The sequence below is a fragment of the Haliaeetus leucocephalus genome, unplaced genomic scaffold (genome assembly GCF_000737465.1).
Source record: "Haliaeetus leucocephalus isolate CR32 unplaced genomic scaffold, Haliaeetus_leucocephalus-4.0 Scaffold130, whole genome shotgun sequence".
Taxonomy (NCBI): Eukaryota; Metazoa; Chordata; class Aves; order Accipitriformes; family Accipitridae; genus Haliaeetus; species Haliaeetus leucocephalus.
In genome coordinates, this window is record NW_010972566.1 from 643,070 (window position 1) to 666,236 (window position 23,167).

At 37.8% G+C, this 23,167-nt stretch overlaps 1 protein-coding gene across 1 annotated transcript in view; it reads left to right on the top strand.

The window, feature by feature from the left end:
• TRDN (triadin) overlaps positions 1 to 23,167 on the top strand; it is a 114,924-nt gene that overhangs the window by 6,879 nt on the left and 84,878 nt on the right. The window lies entirely within an intron of this gene.

The window sequence follows — 23,167 nt, forward strand, 5'->3', positions numbered from 1 at the left end:
CTGGGTCTTTATATAAATCTTGTGTTGGTGCATTGGAACATGACCATTCAGACTTTAGATCCCTGAGTGGGAATGTGTTTAAGCAGTATGTGGTCAAATGGGACCAGCAAGATTTAGCATCTAGTTTTATTCCTAATAAGTGCCTACAACACAGCTGATTTACATAAGTCTATGTCAGGAATTAGGAAGCACGTACATGCCAACCAAATATTTGACTAACGATGGAGACAGCGACACCACTAGGTAGCAGAGATACCAGATGACACTGCCAATGGATCTTCTCCTGTGCCATGTTCTGTCCTTTTCTTCATAGCCCCTGATACTTTTTTTGCCCTGTAATAGTTTTCCTTTTTCTATTTCTCTTCTCTTCCCTCTTCCAAGATCTGGTAGATAATACTGCAGGTAATATGCAGGAGAGGTAACTCCCGTACCTTCTCTAAATGCAAAACATAATCAGAACATGGTAAAGCACAAAGCAAGCAGCTACATTACTCTTCAGACTGATTAGATTCTGAGGAAAAGAGCTGAGCTAACAAAACAGATCATGTAAAGTACAGGAGGCCAAACAAAAAAGCTGCAGAAGGTACTTTTGGGGCTTTTTTTCCATCCCAAACTGTCTCATATGCTAAAACTCACCTATGTTCAATTTCAGTCAAACTAGTTCAGTCGCTCAAAATTGTGGTCATTGCTGGGTTTTGCCCTTAGAAATCAAAATGAAAAAGCTGTGGCTTTAAGTCCTGAATAAGTCTCACTTGAGTCCTGTGGCTGATTTGGGCTTTTTTTAGAATCAGTCCTACAGCACAGTATGAACTTACCTCTGGCCTAAAAGTTCTGCTTGGTGCCATGTGAAGGCATTTACCATAAGAAAGGAAAATATAAAATGCCAGGCACAGAAAAACTTTCTGACTGGAGAAGTCTCCTCTTTCTACCCTCAAAGACAGTTTTAAAAAATCCTTTACAAATATGTAATGAGTAAAGACCTGCTACTCCCTGTACGTGCTTATGTTCTCACAGCTTCAAAAGTTTTTCTGTACCTTTGCCTGGAGTCAAATTGTCAAAGGCACAATGAATCTAAGCCTCTGTAGCCTCCTTTGGTATGTAAATGAACTCATTTTTTTCCTATATTCCATTATGTAGATTTAAGTTGTGGTTCTCTATGCATGTCAGGAAGGCTAAATCTTGTTTCAATCTTCACTAAGAGGTTATTCAGAATTGACACAATTACCATAAATACAGTTTTCTGGTAACTATTTTACTGTTTTTAGAGGCATAATTTAATACATCTATTCAAATGTTAAGATCCTCATTTTGCTTTGACCTTTTCTTCCTATAACAGGTAGGACCTTAATTTTGGCTTCAGGTCTATCTATGTAACTCCAACTGAAGTCAACTGAATTGCTACAGAAGCATGTATGATGCAGGATACAACTTAACACCCCAAAGAGGCGATATCACATGTATATGATACAGTTCAGTCTATATACATTTCATAGTTTTATAATCAAATATTGAAACTGTAATCATAACATGAAATTAGTATATTTTCAATTGCTTTTCTTTTTTTAAGAGAAAACTTCAAACCCTCTTCATCCAAGAGATTTTCTTGCATCACCATGCATGATAGGATTAAAAAATGTGAGCATTTCACAAGGAGATATCCAAAGTTAGACTCATTCCTTTAAATACTTAGTGGTTTTTTGGTTTGGGTTGGGTTTTTACCAGTATTATATCACTAATTATAGCAAAAGGTCCGTGACAGAGGTTGAATGTCGCCCCTGTGTGCCTGGGACAGCTACGTGCCTAGATGGCTGACTATATCCGATCACTTAGAGCAGAACCACTACACACACTGCTCTTAATTTGTGTCACAACCTGTAAATTCGATGAAGATGTTGTTTTGGTAGTAGAGAGTGAATTCTGACGATACAAGTTTTTCTTCTACTTCAAAAAAGAAAGGGCTCAAAAAGCTTTTTTTTCTTTCTGTTTTTTTTTTTTTAATCTTTGTATATATTTGGTAAAGTAATCAGTTTAGTAAGAGGCACATCAACTCAGAACTAAATACAAGCATTTTTTTCACAGCAAGAGTAGCCCTGTTATCAGACGCCCAAGCAGAATTAATCCATGTGAGATGCATTTATCCTAAAACACATCTCTTGTTCTAGATATCGTAATTTTGTATTGATTACATAAAAGCCACCTGAAGTGCTCTGGAGAATGTCATGCTCTGCTCTGCTGTTAGCAAACCAGATGAAGTGATGAATTTCCAGATCAGTAATGGCCAAAACTCCTCTTTCCCAACCTACTCTCTTGCTTCCTTCCCCTTCCCGAAAGAAGTGCAGCAGGGCCCTCTGCCCAGAGCCACACCTCCCCGCCTATTCCCTTCATTTATCACGAGTGAGAAAGCCATAGATTTTGTAATACAACTTTATTATATTTTGCCTGCAAGTTGCTATCGAACCAGAGGTTTCCAGTGATTTGTTGTTGTTTTCTTGTAGTGATTTATACAGAGCTCACGTAAGAAAGATCACAAGGGAAACTTCGCTAGGTGGCTGTTATTCTGGAAAGAAGGGAATTTAGTAATTTTGGAAATTATGAAGAAAAAAGCTACAAATATGTGAGAATGCAATTTCAGGAAAGCCTCTTTGCTTTGCAAGGTTAGCTGCAAATATTGATGAGGCTTCAGCACACACTTAGAATTAAAATGAAATGTGAATTAAATGTGCATATGCAGATATTAGTGCATCGGGGTGGGGGGGCAATGTGCAATTTTGCCCAAGTTAATGAATTAAGATAATTTCAACTCTACAGGCAAAACAATGATGAGGGCTAGGTTTTTGTCTTAAAAACTAATTAGCGGGAAGTTTCTTTTAAGAATGTATTTGCCATCGTTTCATTTGTCGCCCAGTACAGGCTAATGCATTTCACACTGTGAAGTGCTAAAGGCAGTTCCACAGAAGAGATACAAATGACTAAGTTAGTTTTACAACATGGTTGCTATCCACTTTTTAGTGTGTCATGCTAAGCGCAGAAATCCAGAAATCCTCTGCATCTGCAGAGGCTGCCAGAACTATAAAGTGGCACAAGATCTGGTGGGTTTTTTATAATTAATTTACTGTGATAGTGCCTAGAGGTAAGGACTGCATTGGGCTAATCACTTTACTTTGTGTAGCAAGAAACAGTCTCTACACTAGAATCTTACAGTAATTTCAACTTGTAGAGATTCTTTGATTTCCTTAATAATTTAGAGAATAAAGTCCTCTTGTTAATAATTTTAAGCTTTAATGGTCTAGTAAAGTAAATATTAAACTAGAAGACTCTCCAAAAGTTAACATTGTAATTCCTGAGAATATTTTTAGTGCTCACCTGTGCTATTTAGATATATAAATCATGCGTTACGGTTTTGCTTGCTGACTGTTTTTTTTTTACGTAAGTAACCCAAACAAGAAGACAAGAGATTACTCCACTCTCCACTCTGCTGGAGACAGCCAGATCTGGTGGGCTTCAGGACCCACGAGCTTCCTCGCTGCCCCACGCCAGAGCCATTTGCGGTGGGATGCCTCTCCCCCCAGTGCTAGATGGCTGGGATGGTTCCACATCCCCAGGGGCAGTGATTTTGAGTCTATTCTTGAGTCTCAGCAATCTTCATGTTCCAAAAGAATTTTTCACCATAGCAGAAATTGGTCTTTAAATAAATGTTTGTCTTTGAGTTTTAACAATAAGGCTTTAGACCCTGGAGTATAGGGTCTGCCTAAATTTAAAACTAGACAAGTATCTTTGCAAGTCTAAGGCCCAAGATTTCTTTCATAATATGGCCTTTCCTGAGATATTGCAAACATTATGTAAAATTTCAACTAACCCATGTCCATTCTTCTCTCTATGGCTCTGAGCTGCTCTAAGAGATGTTGAATGCAACATAACGTTTATTTCCAAACATCATCAAGCTGTAATCATTGATTCCCTGTATCTGCAGACTCAGCCACTTTCCCCTTTATTCTTTCATTAAGCTCGTTACATTTTCTTGGCTTTTCTCAAATGTGAACAGAATTTTAACTTCCAGATGTTCCTTCTTTCCCTCAAAATGCCCAGGTAGACAGATACGGATTGCATCTTCTCTTGAAAATAGATGTACATCGTTTGCATTGGAGCAATTCCAGTGTCAATATCCCACTGGAGGAGGCAGCTGTTTTCCAGGTGAAACTATTTAACTAGCAACAAAAAAAACACCTTATAATGCTATTATGTGTCTGTTTTGTAGCCCGGCAATCTCATTTTCAGCCAATTCCACCTCTCCCTGTTTTTCCGTTTATGTGAATAAGTAGGAAGAGAGATGTTTCCTCTCATCCTGTGGGATGTCTGCAAAAAATTGTGCAGAAGTCTGAACTCCTGGTCATGTAGGCACACAGGACATAACAAACGGTTACAATTAATGTTAGGTCCTTGTGTTAAGAGTTAGAAAGGAATGGTGCAATAAAGCTTGTATTAGTAAGTCCCTAGAAAACTCCCTAGATCTTCTTCCCACCCTGCACTACTCATTTTCTCAGATATCTGGTGACCAGCCTGTAGTTCACTATATAGTATGGAGATGAATCTATAATCTGAAAAAAAACCCCACCACCCAACCAACTAAAAAATCACAGATATTTTTATTTGCACAAGAATAGGTATCAAAACAAACAAAAATGTGTAAAGTGTGCTGAAAAAATGGAGTGTTTACAAAAGCCTGTGAAGTCCTGGTTGTACATCATGTTCCTCTTTCTCCTCTCAGTTCTCATCTTTGAATTTAAGCAATACCAAAGGTATTCTCTTTTAGAGTGTGCTTTATTTAAGTAAATATAAATTAAACATGAGATACAACATTAATGCACTTTAAAATAGAATATTCTGTGTATTCTGCAGACAGACAAATGGTGGTGTTAAAATCTTCAGGCTTAGTGCACTTCATGAAGAACTGTACCCTGTCTTAAAGTCTGTGTTTTTGCAGAATCACATTGTAAACTTCAGAAACTTCATCGTACTTTTGAAAGTATATTTTATTATAGTAGTTGTCTCAATAGTTTCCTCACTAAAACAACTTTTGTCAGCTGTCCCTAAGGAATATACAACCTTCCCACAGATTCACTAGTTCAAGTTAGTGGGAATGAAAACTCAGCTAATGTGTTCATGCTTTTACAGGATACATTCTCTACATTCATATTCTTGAAGATATTGTTCCACTTTTTTCTCTATCTCAGTCCTAGTTTTGTTCCAGTTTTTGCATTTACTGTAAACTCTTACATTTGTGGACTCATTGAACATGTCAAGTCAATACCTTTGAAATCACTGTAGTTGCTATCACTATTAACGCAATCCTTGTTATCTTTAAGTTTTTGTTGAGAATTGTTTCACTTTATCTAATTGAATAATCCTAAGTCTTCAAAAAGTAGATGCACTTACTTAGGTCTTTAATGAAAGTTGCCTACATGAAGTTTGCTATATCTCTGAATCTGGTTTTGGAAAAGATTCTCTTGTTTTCAGCTACAGTCAGGACTTCATATCTATGTTTGCTTTCAATCTTTCCTCTTCTTTTATGCCTTTATTTCTTTTAATTGGAAGAATCAAACTTTTCTGCTACAACAAATATAGAAATATTACCTTTTATTCTCCCAGTGATTGGAGAGAATATTTTCAATGGTTTTGAATAAACCTAGAATTACAGTAGTGTCTCATCAGCTGAAAAAGAAGAGCACACATTCTATGTGAAAGAGCATGTATTTTTAGTCCTTTGTTATCAGTTAATAAGCTGCTGATTTACTTTTGGCTGCAGAAACATTTCTTTTGTTTTGTGTTTCCAACTTGCTTAGATGCTAGGGCAATGAAGTGGGAAGATAAGGAAATCATAAATTATTTTATTCTTCATTGATTTTATAACCAGCATTTCATGAACACCTTTTTGGACATACATATGAATAATGTGAACTTCCCAACACACAGACTATTAATTTTCTGTGGATCTCTTGTACAAATACCATTTTCATGGCTTGTGTGCTTCCAAAGGTATCATCTGAATTTATTCTGTGTAAAAGCTACCTGCCCAAATTTCCACTATATGAATCTGCAAGTGCTTCAGCACCCTAACTCTTCTTAATCTATACTTCTCTCTGCAGACAAGTAGCTCCTGACTAAGGGTGATGTGAATTTAAGTATCAGCTGGGACAGAACTACACTGAGCATGATACAAATCCTGACAATATTTTTCCATGGCAAGTAGACCTTGCACTTTCTTATACTTGCAGATCTGTTATCAACATTTTCAGCACTTAATCACAGGAACGGTGACTTTAAGAAGCTCCTGATGTTTAGTGGTCTTCCAAGTCCATTTGTGTAGTAGTTTGCTAGGGAATAGCATCCTCTGAGGAATGAATACCCAAGGGACTCTGTCAGGTTGTAGTCTGCCAGGTCTGAGCATTTCTGGCAATGGAGGGAAGAAAATCTAACCTGCACCTGCCCATGTAGGGACAAGGAAAATGTTCCAGCTCTCTCCCACAGCAGGTATTTCATGAATGTCCCTTAAGAGCTGACAATACCATTCCTGCCCTAATCAGCAGGATGAGCAGGCATGAACTGTTGATCTGGGCTTGGAAACTGGCTCAGCTGTAAATAAGACTGATGTCTTATTTACGTCTTATTTGCCTGGTTAAGTGGTGCGAACCTTTTGTCGCAGTTCCTAATGGTAGAAGAACCTAAAGGCACTTTATCTGTCAAAAGCAGCCTGCCTGCGCAGGTCCTGGGGAGCACACAGTAGAGTATGTCGGTAGAGTTCTTTAAGAACAACATCCACTACAGTTCCTTTCACACTTCCTATGTGGCACCTGGCTTAAGGTTTAAATAAAGCACTACCTTAAATAAAAAGCCAAGACAAGTTATAGCAAATATGGTACAATGTCTTGCCTACTTCTATTTCATACTGTGAATCTTTTTCATTATTAGTCATTCAATTATTTTAGATACATTTTGTATCTATTCTTGTCTTCCACCATAATACTTCAACAGCATTTTGAATGTATTGTCCTTTTGGGGGATGAATTGTGTTAGTGAGTGGAAGATTATCAGTTACGCGACCATAAGAATGAAGTCAGTGTAAGCTGTAAGGCTGAGATATTGACTGTAATGTAAATGTTCATCTTCAATAAATGTGAAAGTATGCATTTTTTATTTATTAGCACTTATCTAATTACAGCTGAAGCTGCACTCTATTGATATAATAGAAAAGGAAATTAATAAAGAAAGGTTAGATGATGAATAGGCCTTTGACCAGAATATAACAGCAGGCAAAATCTTGCAAAGATGTATACAGAATAATTAAGTAGCTCTCGAAAGCTTTCTTAAAAATTTAGAAAGGACTATCAACATCTACATCTGCAGAGGACATCTCGATCTCTTTTCATTATACTGACAAAGTTATGAGTTGAGACTGCTGTATTAATATTAAAGAAGCTTCAGAGAATTGCTTGAAAGTTTCCTTAAATGAGAAAGTAGCAGTAGCTTTGGCATTCTTAAAATCCAAGATGGAAAGATTTCAAGAAATTTTATATACATGCTGAATGTGTATAAATGGCTTGAAAAGATGGGCAAAGAAGATGAACAACTACACTCAGAAGCAGCCTGTAATTTAGCTTTAAACATTACACAATGTAGGGGAGCAATGAGCCAGAAGGTAGGACAGGAGACCGGGGTTTAGTCCTGACAGATTTCCAGTAAGGCCTTCGCTCGTCACTTAATTGCTCCATCGCTCCTTTCTTTCAAATGAAAATACTATGGCCTTACATCAGAGCGTGAGCTGGAGGGAAGATCAAGGAGAGAAGACTAGGGGCAAATAAACCCAGATTTGAAGATGTATAAAAATACCCAGAACAGAACTGCACATTTTGGATATGACCTGAGACTATATGAAGGTTTAGTAACTAGGAAAACATTGTGTTTATATGGACACGTTTGAGCGTCACTAGAAGATTTGTGAACAGAGCCCAGGCAGTTTGGAAAGCCATACCAGGCTGAAAAATGTCCTTTCAGCTGCTGTCTCTATTTTATTGATACAGAACAAAAGAGTTTTTCTGTTGGATGAAAGTGAGTGGGATGAAATCAGGACAAATATGCATAAATACCCTTTTCGGGCATCACGGTTGAACCTGAGGCATAGGTATGCAACTTTGTTCTTCTCTTTTCCTATCACCATGAGAGTCAGGGAGTAAAGCACTAAAGAGCTACAGTCGGGGCAAGATGCCAGGGACATTACAGAGGTCCTGCAAGTGCCTGATGTGCACGCGAGGCGGTCAAGCTGGGCGGAAACTTTGCAGCACCTGCTGTTACTGTGGGTTAGGAATACGGGAGCTCCTCCCAGAGGGATCTGCTATTAGAGAGAATGTGGGGAGGTGTTACAGCTTGGGATTGAGAGCTGAATGGTTTTGCGATGACTTTGTGCGTGGTTACAGCAGATGCTAAAGATTATTTGATTTAGAATCCATGGGAGGAAATAAGGAAACTATCATTCCGACCAGGTCAAAATTTTTCCCTGCCGTAGCTCACTTTCTGTTCCAGTTAGGAATAACAACATGGAGGGGTCATCTCGAGATGGAGGCTTTTTTTAACTCCAATAAAATCTTTTAAACAGTACTGAGGCAAGACTTTAACATTATGAATGCTTTTTGGACTGATTATGCCATTAAAAAAGTGGAAAGGCTTTCTTCTGTTCTCATATGTATCACTGAGGTTTGAGGACTGCTCTGCTGAAGTCTACTTAGATGTTAATTAGTCTTCCATGGCTAAATAAGGTGGCACCCTATTTTGTCTCAGTGTCTAATATTTTGATGCAGACACAGGAATTGAGAGAGACTATGAACTTCAGAAAGATTCACATTCCAAAAATATAAGTAAATGGATGCCCCATCCATGCATAGGGCAGAGAGGAGCCCAGAAAGGGCAACTCAGAGATATTTCAAAACTTTTGTGCCATTTCTATGCTAGTGCTGATTAGAAAAATGCCGTGAGAGCGAATTAAAATTAATGATACTGTCACAACATTCTATGCTCTGCACAAGCATGTGTAGTTTGAATTTGTTTTCTAGAATTTGGATTCTTATATTGTTAAAATAATTTCACAAATATGTCTCTCAGTAGAGATTATTTTTATTTCATTTATATTACAAACACATAAGCTTATCATGAATTTGTTCTTCCTGGTTTGGGTTATATGCTTAGAAGCTTAATGTAAGCAGGATAAAGAGCTTTTTTAGACATACTCTATATAGACGGATATTAAAAATAAATTATCTTTTCTTTTAGATAACTTTGAATTCAGAGATGATTTTTATCTTACCTGTCACTGAGTAAGTTTAAAGGACTGTTAGCCTACAAGTAAATTTTTCATATGAATCAGTTTCAAGATTAAGATGTCACTTCTTCAAGTCACTTAACAATTAATCCATGGATCAAAATTCTTTCTTCCTTTCTAAGGCCTGAATCCTATACCAAAAACATCCTCCTCGGGTATTATAGCTTTTATATGGATAAATATTTACATGTTCAAGGAGGTAGGGGAAAAGCCAGTTTTACTTTTATGATTCAGCAAATTAATACTGAAAAAATAGATATATTCACATTAGGAACTTGTTCTGTACTGGTGTTGGCAATTTTGTGCTTAGCAAAAAAAAATTTTGCTTTAAAATTATGTCATTATTGCATTAAGTGGAAGCCATTAATACAGAATGTTGTGGCATATATACTTGAAAAAAGCATTCATTTGGGATTTGGATTTACTCTGTCAGGTGGGAAAATAAGTTAGCATTTTTTGTAGGAAACAGGAAAATCTTGAGCTACGTTCATCAGCTGATAACTCTGCCAATTCTTTCTCTGTAAATCACAAAAGTTGTATAATGCTGTTATTATACACCAGAAAGACTAAGCAAAGAAAATATCCTGCCCATATAATAACACTAATATCATACCCACAAAAAAATATTTACTTTAATAACCTTGCACTTCTTGATATCTTCCACGCATATTTCCATGGCTATCTTACAACTTATATGACATTTCAAGTTAGAATTGATGTAGAAATTGGAACTTCACTCATAGTTTGGAAAAAAAACAAATAACCTTTTTAAGTGCACACATCAAAGTGTTGCTTTTCACGCACTCGTTTTTGCCAGAAAAAGTCATAGCTGAGTTTGGATTCCATAGTTTCTTCAGACAAGTAGTAATGGAGACGCATGGAGCTGTACTTACTTGTGCACAGATTTTAATCCAGACTTGCCTGTAATTTGAAGTTTTATTTTACATGCCACATCGATATCTCACTGCCTAATAAGCGATAATTCTAGAAATTATTATAGAGAATAGCTCCATTTCTGGAGCTAAATAGTGTAGCCAGGTAACAACTTCTTGTCATTTATCACTAGGATAAATTAGAGACCACTCTGAATCTCATATCTGTGTGGTCAGTTGAAGTCTTTATTATTTTATCTCATCTACTCTGCAGAGATCGGAAGAGGTGTTGTAGGAAGATTTAAATTGTAGGTCATCTCTAGGCTCTTAGATGAGGAGGGTTTGGGGCCTGATTTCCAGGTCATGGAAGCAAGAGTTCTAAACCAATCTGTAGGTTATTCAGTGTGCTGTTGAGTAACTCTTCTGGGTTCGTTTGTTCAGAATAAGGTAGTGTGAAAATTAGCAATATTAGAAGTCCTCTGGGCTTAGGTATGGGTACAAGACAGACTCACTAACAGTCTCATTTGTTGTTAATTTACTTGTGGATAAAAGTCAGATATTGCTAACAATTTCTAAAATCTGGTCATGACCTTGATCTACTGACAGGTGTTGATTGATTTGGGCTGACAGGAGGAAGGATGCAGAGAAAGATATGATTACTGAAGTGATTTTGTTTTTTCCTCAGGTAACCTTCAAGGAATCCTAAATATTCTTGGTTTTCCTTCTTTTCAGTGTGTAAAAGAGGTGCTATAAAAATACCTGCATAGGGAGGAAAAGAGAAAAGAAAACAAGATAGCTAGGACTCTGTACCTCTACATGAATACTATGTAGTGATCTCTTCTCATCAAACTTGAATTGACAAGGTTTTCACACATTCCAAAACTTGGCCAGGGTATAATCCTAAATAAAATGGATTGAGACATGGCTAAGTCATGGTAGCTGGCTCAGGAATGACTGTGAGTAAGGGAGGGCACAGTGAGTTTTTCCTACTTGGTCAAAGATTTTGGTCCTTAGCATGGGTCTCAATAGTCTCAAAAACATCCCACTTTCTCCAGATTACTTAATGCTCATTTGAAATAAAGTTTTCTTCTAAAATGTGAGTGTCTGGCATAAGCTTCTGTTAAAGAAACCTTTGTAAGATAGTGTAAAGATTTCCCAGCTGTTGAGAATCTCGAAACACATTTTAGATGACAGAGGTACTCTGAATATGTACCCTCAGCAAAGATCAACTGTTCTCGCTGTGACGGCATATCCTATGTGTCTCAGCTGCCCGTAGGGATCATGCCTATTTCCAAATAAAGATCAGAGATGAATGATAATATTAATTTAGTCTATCAACGTTAAACTTCAGATTACCATTTTTGGAATCAGTATTGCAAAAGGAAAATGATAAAACACACCATTAACTTTTACCTAAGCACTGAATTCTATTCCATGGTGTCAGTTCAAGAGCCCTCTCATGCCCTAAAACTAAAGGGATATTTTCCAAAGGATTCTTTCAGACCAAAGAAGAGGAAAAGAAAAAACAACCCAAAACCTTCAGAGGAACCATTTCTATCATGACTGCCACTGCTTCCTAGAATTCTTTTCTTATGGGAGCACACACTGAATACAAATAGTATATCAAAAAGCATTTTGGGCAGATATTTTGATAGCCCCATAAGTGTCAAAGCAAGCTTCAGAAAACCTTGTTTCCCTAGTATTTTAGGTGCCTATGTAGTGGACTTCCCTTTAGCTATTCCATGAGTAAACAGATGGAGTACTCTCATATTTATTAGAAAATAACTCCCTGACAGAATGTAGACCTTGCTTCTTCTGTTCCTGTTGACTACAGCTAACTACTGTCTGTCATGAAATTGGTTATACTATTTTGCAAACCACATAAAAGTTTTCAGTAGATCTCTTTCAGTTTTCTCTCTCCCAGACAGCACAACCTGTAATATAGTTTCCTGGGTAAATTGTCAGGTATGGATGAGATATATCACTGACATAGATGACTGACTTGCCACGAGTCACTTGCCACTTATTGTAGTTTTCCCCTTTTGTCAGATGAGGAATTTTGTCTCTCCACTTTTTTAGCAAGTCTTTTCTATATATATATATTTACTGCATAACTCTTAGGATAGCAATTTCTGTATTTTTGTTGGCTAAAAATGCCTTTTTTCCTCTGTCTCTTGTAAGGCAGCTGGACCAAGTCTCTTCAATATGACTTATGCATATATATACTGAAACTATGCATGTGGTGATCTCCATATTTGAGTGTTGTAATGACTGGACAGCTCCATATGGAAGACTTGGCAGACTTGCGATGTGAGACACTGCTTGCGCCATAAGTTGTGGAGAGTATATTGAATTATTGCTAGAACTACTTTCATTTTCAGAGTCTGTAGATATCAGTCCAATAAGACATAAAAAGTTGGTCCTACCCCCACTGTCAGGTTAGCTTGGAATAAATGAAATCAAGCAAATCATCTTATTAATCATTCCTAGATACACTTATTTGAGAGATAATGGTAGATCTACCAGAGGAAGCACAGATCTGGAATTGTCTTTACAGAATTTCTTTATACTGATACACTTGTCCGGAGTGAAGACAGAAGTATTTGTAACCTACCGTTTATCCTAGTGACTTTCAATATTTATTATGACGATCATTATTTTACAGATGGGAATAGATTATTTTTCTTTTTCTCCATAATGAAAAAAAAAAAAAGTCAATGTTTTTCTCTGATCCCCTCTGAAAGTTTCAGGGATGTGTAGATTTGAGTCTCCAAAAACAAATAACAAGGGGAACGCATACAGTGCTCTTGCTTCAGAAGGTTTCATTCTATTTAAAGATAAATGGCAACTGTTTTCCTCCAACCTTCATTTTGACATTTTAAAAGATAAGATGTACCTCTCAGTTTATATCAACTCACAAGTATGTCTAAATATCCCGTTGGCATCTCTTTCTGAAATGTCAGATTTCTAAGATAAACAGGAAGGTAAAACTTCATTTTACTGTTTTAGAGCACCAATTTGTTTCCAAAGAAGGGAAGGTATTACTACCGATCAATAAAAAAATTCAGGAACCAAACAAATAATGGATTTTTCAGGGTGTTGGTGGTTTAGGATTAAGTGTTCAGAATTCAGTTACATTCTTATCTCATCTGCATACTGAGAAGCTGGAAATGAAACATTTGCTTTTTTAATAAATCTCAACATGACTAAAAGAAAATGTAAAAACTGTATCAAGCTGAAGAGGTCTTTCAAAGAGAAAAATGTAAACGTCCAACTTGCAGATCATGAAAGTCTACTGCCTTTTGGAAAGGAAGCAGCTCAATGTCCCTTTGCCATGCTTGAAAACTGCAGTAAACGACACTTTTCTTGTTCTTATCAACTGTATTTCCTGCAGTTTTGATTTTATAGAAGTAATTTATTCTGTGTTGATTATTGTTAACCCCTGTGGTCTGCTAAGTTCTCAAGAAATTACTACACAGAGTGATATAGCTGTAAGTAAAATGATCTATAAAATTTCCCAATAAAACCTGCTAACTTTTAAACCTGGTCCTTAGGGCTTCCCTTACTTTTCTTTCTAAAGTCATTTCAGGTATGAATTATTACAGAGAGGTTTGCAATACAATCAGTCATGTAAGACTATTTCAGCAGGCTCAACAACACAGAAGATTTTTTAACTACTAACTAACCACTAATCCCTTCTGTGTCTGTTGTACTTGAATAATCAGAATAATCTAAAAGCTCTTTGAAATACATACACACATAAGAAACAACCACACAGAGACAGAAGGTTAAAGGTTGTATCAGCATAATGTTCTTTATAAGCAATTTTGGAATGAAGTGAAGGCATTTTTTACACTTCCTTCCAAAGGTATAAGAGAGAAATTTTCCTCTACTTAATTTGGAGTATCGACCAATGGTCTACTAGACTATGAAATTCACACACATAAGGAAAGATAGAAATTCAGCTCCAGATCACAGAGGTTCAACTTTTCAAGTGATTTAGGACTCATCTCATATGAATTTTCAATGGGATGTGGGCTCCTAAATCCTGCAGACATCTGCTGACCTAAATGGGCTCTCTGAATTCAAAGGTTAGAAATATATCAGCTGAGAGAGAGTTATTTTACTGCTGATCCTATTTTAAAATACAATGTAATTGTGGTCTGACCGAAACTGGTCTCCACTTCACCTCCCTGAAATTCTCAGATTGCTTCAAGATATCTGTACAAATAGGGAGAATTCCTCTTCTTCATGCGTAATTCATCTAATAATACAGTTCATACCTTGGCCTATTCCAGAACAAGAAGTAATAGCTAATATTAGTATTTCTTCAACAGGATCCAATGATGCATTCCTCAAAACGCAGATGTTGCCTATTCAGTTTTCTTCAAGGTTTTTTTTGGGGGGAGGGGAGGTGTTTGGCAAGATTTTTGTTCCCACTCTGCTCTGGAAATCTGTCTGGAACAAAGAGACCTTTCTCAGTTAGATATCCTTATTCCTTTTCAAGATTTTCTAAGTTACACTTGTTGTTAGAACAAATTGAATTTCCCGACTGTAGAAGACTTCCTTCCCTACTTCCCCATTCCATGCTCTGAGCTTTTCTAGACAAACCATCCTTAATTGCTTGGATTTCTCCCCTCGATCAGGAGGGCTCCTGGGGGGGTGAAGTCCAGGTTTCCTCAGGGTATTCTGACTCCTTGCGTACAGCAGTGGTCCAATTCCATCATTCGAATCTGCACCGCAAGGAGTTAACCACATATGCCAACTCGTTATATGAGATAGAACCAATCTTTTATATACACAAAAGTATCTTTCAAGTAACCTTTGCAGTTGTCCTCAGAAAAAACAAAATCAGATATATGCATTCAAATAATTGTAGCTACATGGAAAATGTGGGGTTTGGAAGTATTTTGATTTGGTGTTCTTGGAGTATGATGAAGTGCTGTGCTTCAGCTGAATAATTATTGCAAAAAGTGATGCATTATATAGGAAAGAGCAAAATATAGTAAGAAATTTATTTAAAAACATTGGAACTTAGTTTCTGAGTTTTCCATATTTCTTTTGTTTAGAGTCACTAACACTTCACAGCAGGTTTTGAAAAATTGTTCCATGTGGAAAAAAAAAAACCTCCCATACATTTTATATTTCTCCTTTTTCTTATAAAGGGCATTTGCATAAAAATAGTAGATTTGTTTCTTAAAAGTTTATTTTCTCTTGCTGCTCCTTCCCATTTAGAATCATCGTAATCCTCACAATAGATTGACATGGAAATGGTTGTAATGTCACAATGGAAGAATTATGACTGCAAGTAAGCAGCAGGTTCTTAAAGTGAAAAGATCCTGCTTCTGTACAAGTAGCATTGCACATAAGGAGCAATGGAGAAGCAATAAGAGAAATAAAATACTGTTAAAAATGGATTTTTCTTTGACTTTGATATTTATTTGATATTTTTTGATGAAAATAAGGTCAGCAAGAACATGAGAACAGCCAACATGTCAGAGGATTGGTCCAGCTGGTGCATTTTCTTGTCTTCAGTAGCAGCAGCCAATGGCTGAGGGAAAATGTATAAGTTCAGGCATTAAATGCTTAACCCCTGCCCTGCCAGAGTACTTGCTCAGCACTTAGTGATATGAAATAAAGGAAATTCCTGAGTCAGAGATTATGTCTTTCTATTCAAAAGTCCTTCTTCCTTTCATGCAGTTCACCAGTCCCTGTTATAATCTGGCCATACATCATTGGAAAGTAATTTTCTGTTCATAGAGTTATGGAGGTTTTCTAATTAGTATTAGTTAAACTATTTTCTTCAGAGATTCTTTAGGGTTTCTTCCACATAGCACATGGTGGTGTACTGTATTTGTATTGGGTTTGCGTGGCAAGGTTTTGGTGGCAGGGGGGCTACAGGGGTGGCTTCTGGGAGAAGCTGCTGGAAGCTTCCCCCATGTCCAACAGAGCCAACACCAGCCGGCTCCAAGTCGGACCCATGGCTGGCCAAGGCCAAGTCCATCAGCGACGGTGGTAGTGCCTCTGGGAGAACAGATTTAAGAAGGAAAAAACCTGCACAATCGCAGCCGGGAGAGGAATGAGAATATGTGAGAGACCCCCAGGTCAGTGCAGAAGGAGGGGGAGGAGATGCTCCAGGTGCCAGAGCAGGGATTCCCCTGCAGCCCATGGTGATGAAGACCATGGTGAGGCAGGCTGTCCCCCTGCAGCCCAGGGAGGTACACGGGGGAGCAGATCTCCACCTGAGTAAAGTTAAGCCCAAGAAGAAGGGAGGGGTGGGGGGAAGGTGTTTGTAAGATTTGGGTTTATTTCTCATTATCCTTGTTTTGATTTGATTGGCAATAAATTAAACTAAAATTCCCTCAAGTCCAGTCTGTTTTGCCCATGACAGTAATTGGTGAGTGATCTCCCTGTCCTTATCTCGACCCACGAGCCTTTCATTGTATTTTCTCTCCCCTGTCCAGCTGAGGAGGGCAGTGATAGAGCGGCTTTGGTGGGCACCTGACATCCAGCCAGGGTCAACCCACCATAGTATCCTAAGAAACAGTCATTATTACAATCCCAGAGTATATATCACGCCGTAGAATACAGCATTAATAATTTTCAGTTTTCACCTCATAGTATTTAGTAGTAGTAGTACTGTTATTCGTATTATTTACTGATACTGCATGAAGTACACATTTTCTTTGAACTAGATAATGAAATGGCTTGATAGGATGTATCTTTTATTCTACAAACTTCTTATTGAAATCGATGAGATCGAAAGATTGGTGTACATAATTTCTTGGAGAATGAATGGAAAAGATTAATACAATTTACTTCCTTAAATTATCAGATGCTCTCTATTGATCAAAAATAAAACCAATACAGATATAATAACAGAAAAGGAAATTAAAAAAGTACACAGCACCATATGTAATTATAAATGCCTTTTCTGAATTCAATCGTTCAGTTAATTTTCATGCACCATCCTCTCCATATTCCATAATCTCTATTCTATTTCTTTTGTCATGTAGAATTGGCTGCTGGATAATCTCCAACCTTATTTTCCACATTTCATAAAGAATATTACATTTTTATAACTATCAGTCACCAATAAATCTGCAAATGTTCCCTCACAGACAGTCCCAGTCACAGCTTTCTAAGCCTTTAGTCTGCAGAAAGACTACCTTTTAATTTTGAGAAGTTTGCCAATATATACATGATATGTGTTGAGAGGTTTTTGTCTTTGTACTTTAATTACATAAACTGTAGAGCAACATTTCAGTACTCGGTGCGATGAATTTAGAAGTCTGTAAATTCTGGTATCAGTTGTGAAACTCCTTTTATACATTATTCCCTTTTAGTTATTCCAGTTGCATTCATTCATTCCTACGCACGGGGATGTAATATGGTACAAAAGAAAAGAAATAGCTGAATGTCAGCCGTCTCAAGAGAAGATTTATGCTGCAGCTCTAAATAACTTAGCTTTTCTTAAAATTGTCACATTTCTGTTCGACAGCTTGCAGAAGCTCCTTCATACTCAGAAGATCTACACTAGGTGCCCACCACCCATTTCTGGGCTGAACCGTAGATCACTGCCCCACTCACAGAGGCTATTGCAGATATGGTGAGACAGAGGAGCTTTCAACGATAAGCTGAATTTGCCTAAGTTGTCTTTCCCTGTTTCCCTCTGCCTCTCTATCAGCAGTAGGAAGAATGTTGCCTTTATATATCCGTATTAGTGGATTTAACTAGGTTCCTAACCTATTGAAGTTTACCAGGACTACAGATCCTCCCTGGTAAGTGGTTTTAAATCCGCTGTAGTCACACGCTTTAGCAGCATTTGGAGGAGAGCCAAAGGTTTTGCCCAGGTGGACTCCTCTTGCTTTTCCTCCTCTGAGCTGTTCTACGCCCTGTTACTCGTCATCCAGTATCTGCATCTCTTGGCCAAATAAGATGATGGAGATTCTCTGTCCAAGTGCATACAGTGGGTTCCGAGTGGGTTCTTCTCCCTGCTCAGCATCTTGTTCCCCCATAAATGTATGAAGGAAGCGAAAAGCCTGAGTCCAGTGAAGAGTTTCCAATGCCCTGTGCCTATGGAAGTGCTGGGAAATTGGCTACATGCTTATGACGAGGCAAAAGCTTTCTGGACAAAAGTCATTAGACCACTTCAGGAAAGAATACTGATACTGATATTTTATTGCAAGCTACTAACTATTAACCACAGCAGAAGTTCTGTCTTTTCCTTCCCATTTGTATAAGCCAAGGGTGCAGAAACCATAGCACAGAGATGCAGAGAGGAGGATGCTACAGTCAGGCACCAGTACAACAGGCGTAGGTACGGTCTTTTCTCGTGGTAGAAAGCCCTTTCTCTGCATGGGAAAAGAGTGATTACTGTGAGAGCTGCAAAGGTCTGTGGAATCACTAAGGGTGATGTGCTGAGCCTGAAAAAATGCAGCAGATTATCATATATCCATTGCCCAGTCCTTCAGTGAAGGGTTCTAATCCCTTGTCCTCTCCTCCCTGTGGTACCCTCCTTACCACAGGATGAGACTCTGCCTGCCTGGTCACAACAGTGGCGGATTGATAAGGTCACCAGGTTAAAGCCCAAGGCTCGAGCCGGTGCTTAACGTACAGTGTCAATTTATACAGTCATTCTTTCTCTCTTCTGCTCCCTTAATTAGTATTTAAATATTCCAAGTGAAGTGGAATAGGTCGAACAGGAGCCATTAATGACCTGAATCCAGAATACTCTATAGCCTATTTATTGGAGTGTTCATCTGGGGAGTGGAATAGACAAGTCAAAATCTACCAGCTCTTTCATTTAGAGCAGACTGCACTGAGGCTTCTCACATCCCAACTGAATTGCCCTAGCAACAATATTATTATTTAAAAGGGAACAACCTCTTTTTTTCAGTAGCATGACTAGCCCTCTGCTTTTAATATGCTCAGCCTTAAAAAGGCACTGCACATTAAATATTTTACTTGATTTTTTTTTTTTTTTGGTGTGCTTGGCAGAACAAGGACTGTTATACATAAAATAACTATGAAATAACATAGATACAGAAAATTGCTATTTTACATTTGAATGAGTCTGAATGGAGTGGGGATGTTTTTTCGTTTCAGTTTGGGTTTTTTGTTTTGTTTTGTTTTTCTTCTGGGGTACTGGAAGGTATAGCAGCTGAACTGTAAAATCAAGTGCCCATCCTTAACCGTGGACTCCTATGCTTATTATGCCTTAAGGAGAGCTTAGCTCACAAATATAAAGGGTATTGTCTCTAAGCTGCCAGGACTACAAGCTCACTCTGGACTCTGAAAGTCGCACGGTGTTCTCCTCAAAGTTGTCACCAATTGTCAAGGTTTATTTATACTTACAAGACCTTATGGGTCTTCAGATTGTATCTTAAGTGACAATTCTGAAACCAGAGGAATAGCAAGAATCTCAGAGTTTTAGCTGTTTGGAATTTAGCAAATCAATCTGTTGATGTAAAGGTGACATTTGTGACCTGATGGGGTCTGTGAACTTCTGTGTGCATGAAAAATTGTGATGTGGAGTCAGAGGTATATATCCCCGGAATAATCTTTTTATAGAAATGTATATATAACTTTCTAAAGTTCCCATCCTCATTGAAAATCAATAGCAATCACAACCCAAAGTGCCAGGAGGCTCTAGCAGACATGTGGTGGTGGATTAAAATTGGATGGCTGAAATTGTAGCAGCCTTCAACTGCACCCTCCGCTCCTGTGACAGATGTTGCCTCCCCCAAAGCAGGGACAACTGATCTGCTCATGAATCTCCTGATTCACTGCACTGCAGACTTCATCTAAAGTAAACCGACCTGGATTCTGGTGGGCTGTAATACAGACAGTGAAATTTGCCTTGGGACAGAAAATGTATATTATACAGCGGGTGGCAAGGATGTCTGGAGAAGTTCAGGGATCTGATTTTAACCTGTTGCTGAATGATCCCTGTCAGTTGTAAAAGTAAAACTCAATAGGCTCCATCAGGTGATTTCAAAGCCACAAAAATGCCTGTCTTTCTCATCCCCCCACTGGGCACCTGAAGGCCCACTGACCTCTTGGGCAGGAGCTCCGCTTAACTTTGGCACTTTTCTGAGAAAAAGGAGAATTGCTGCTGGCTGGTCTGACGGAACATTGCCCATGTGTAGGTCCCCTCTTTCTCTACTGGTCTAGCAGTGTAAATGGCATCACTGCAGGTTTGGGGAGGAGGTTAGAACCAGTAGGAGATGGACAAAAACGCACACAACACCTCAGCACGGCAAAGCAAGGAACAGGCAGAGAAAAGCATCAGGGTAGCACCATGGGTACTGCAATAAGAGAGTAGTTACAGGAGAGAGGGCAATCACCTTGATGTTATTGCCTCTTCTTTTTGGAGTCATGAAATTCCGATGGTATCGATATACAATCCACCCTACCTGAGAATATGTAGCAGCAAACAATGTCTTTCTCAGGAGTCCTCAGATAAACTCCTCCAGCCAGTTTTGTTTATATTAGTATCTAGGGACATAAACATCTATTTTCTGTGTTCAGTGGTTAGGACACCCTGTCTGGATTCTTCCAGGCAGTTCAGAAGTCACTGTCCTGTAGATGATGCCTGCCACTCCTGTGAGGATATCTTTGATATCATAAAACATCTGTAACAACACCAGAGACCTTTCTTAGATACCTGAATCATACTGTAAGCACCCTCATCAGGAAAATCTAGCAGTATAACAGCATTTTTCTTAGCTTGACTTCCAGTCAGATTTGAGTCAATAGCTGTTCACTCCCACTTCAATGTGTGAATGTAAAAGTGGTGATTTTATTGTATAACATCCTGAGTTTTTAAGGGGAAATCTGATGTGGCTACATCAGTAGCCAAAAGCATGCAATAGATAACCTTCTAGCAAACTTGAACTTCATCTCTGCAGCATTGCTCAGATTGATAAATTGTGGGAAACTATTTCTTTCACCAAAGGCGGCACATAGCAGTCTGAATTTGAAAAGTTATGTATAGTAAATAGGAAGAAACTATTTTCATATAGCAACAGACCTAGAGGAATGATCCTTTGAATGGTAATTATACGTATAAACCTATATCTATATACACACATAGAGTTTTAATTGCTTGTATTATAACTGTGCAAATATCTGTCATTAGTATGTCCTTGGAGATATGCTGTGGTACTAATCAGATTTGTCAAGATGAGACAGTACCTTTCCATTCTCTCTTACACATCATAAACTCTGACTGATATCCCCAAGGGGAAAAAATGCATTATGTGTCATTTATGACCTGTTGCATGCACCAATTACTTGCATTTTGTATGCAGTAGGATAACAAAATGCTATTGATTTTGAATTTGACTTTAGGAAGCTGATGTTTATTGCTAGCTGTCACTAGGCAAATTTTTCTTCCTACTGTGAAATGTTTGATCTAAAATTTATGTTTGGAGAAAGGGAAGCAGTGATGGCTTTATAATATTTTTAAAAAAAAGTGTATAAATCCTATCCTAGTAGATAGACATTATTCATAAGCAGAATAAACATTCTATAAATAAGACTAAATTTCAAATAAGCAACAAAAAACATGTAATATGCCAATCTTGTTCTGCTTACACAACACTGCTGTGTAGCAGAACAGCTTTCCGGGGCTTGAAGCGAGGTACTGATCAGTGTCGGGATGCTTGTGCAGAACCAAGCTTAAAAGGTAGAGCTAAGGGAAGTACACGCAAATGCAATGCACTACATAATAAACAGACGAAATGTAGAATAGTAGAACACTCTACCGATATGACAGATTAAGAGTTAGGGAACCTCTAATACCAAAATTGTCCTTCCCAGTTCTACAGATATATGTGAGATCCATAAAGGTCATTTCAGTATCACTTTAGAGTAATGTTCTCACTTTCTACAGAAAAAGGAACAAAACCATTATTCATTACTAGAAGGGTTGGAAGTCTAGTTATACCATCTCTTTTTTGGGGGGGATAAACATATGTGCCTATGGGTAATATCAAGGATCTAATCCTTTCTTCACTTATTTCTTTAAGAATATCAATATAGTGATTCTCAAATAGAGGCTACATACATATTGTGATGGCAAATATCTGAAAGTCTTCAACAGCCTTGTACCTTAGCTCTAGTGATAGTTTCCAAATGCATATTTACCATTTTCTATGTGAAAAGTGAAACTAGATCTGTTTATCTTTGTATAGAGCAGCTCTGCCACTTTCTTTGCCTCTGTCATCCTAGAAAATTATCAGCTTTATAGATGGTATCAGTTGTGACAGAAGATAGGTGATCTCAGGGTGAGAAGCAAAGGTATGAGCAAACCAGGCATCACCTGATTCCTTGAAATTTCAGACCTCTGTGTGGGCAAGGGTCCCTGAAATCACTGACGTCAATTTAGGAGAGTTGGTATCATCAACCAGACCAGGAACATATGTAACATGTCTTTGAATATTTTAACAGTAGCATACAAGCAAATATTGTAAACTAAGCTAAGTGGAGATACTGTGCTCTTCTACTGGTTTTGACTGTGGAGTTATGAATATTTTGACTACTGTTATTGTATATACTGCAAAACAAATATCAACCAAGATTGTTTAGGTTATCACTTTCTTTTGCAAAGAAGAGTAATTTGAGAACTTTCCAATGTGGTCAGGTTTCAGTTACCATAGTTTTGGTTTGTGTCCAGAACTAACATTTCTTAATACCCCAGGAAGAAGTAGGTTAAGTCACTACTGTTAACTGTCCATTAAACAGTTAATGTGTGTCTACTGTTTACTTAGCTAATGTACATACTCACCTTTGTACCAGTTTTCTAGTACCAGACCTATGCTTTCTGGAATTAAGTCTGCTCTGGCACTGTAACTTGTTTTTTAGGAGATTATTTCATTAAGTGAAAAAATGCCACAAAGAAAGGTATTTAAAAATCAGCTAC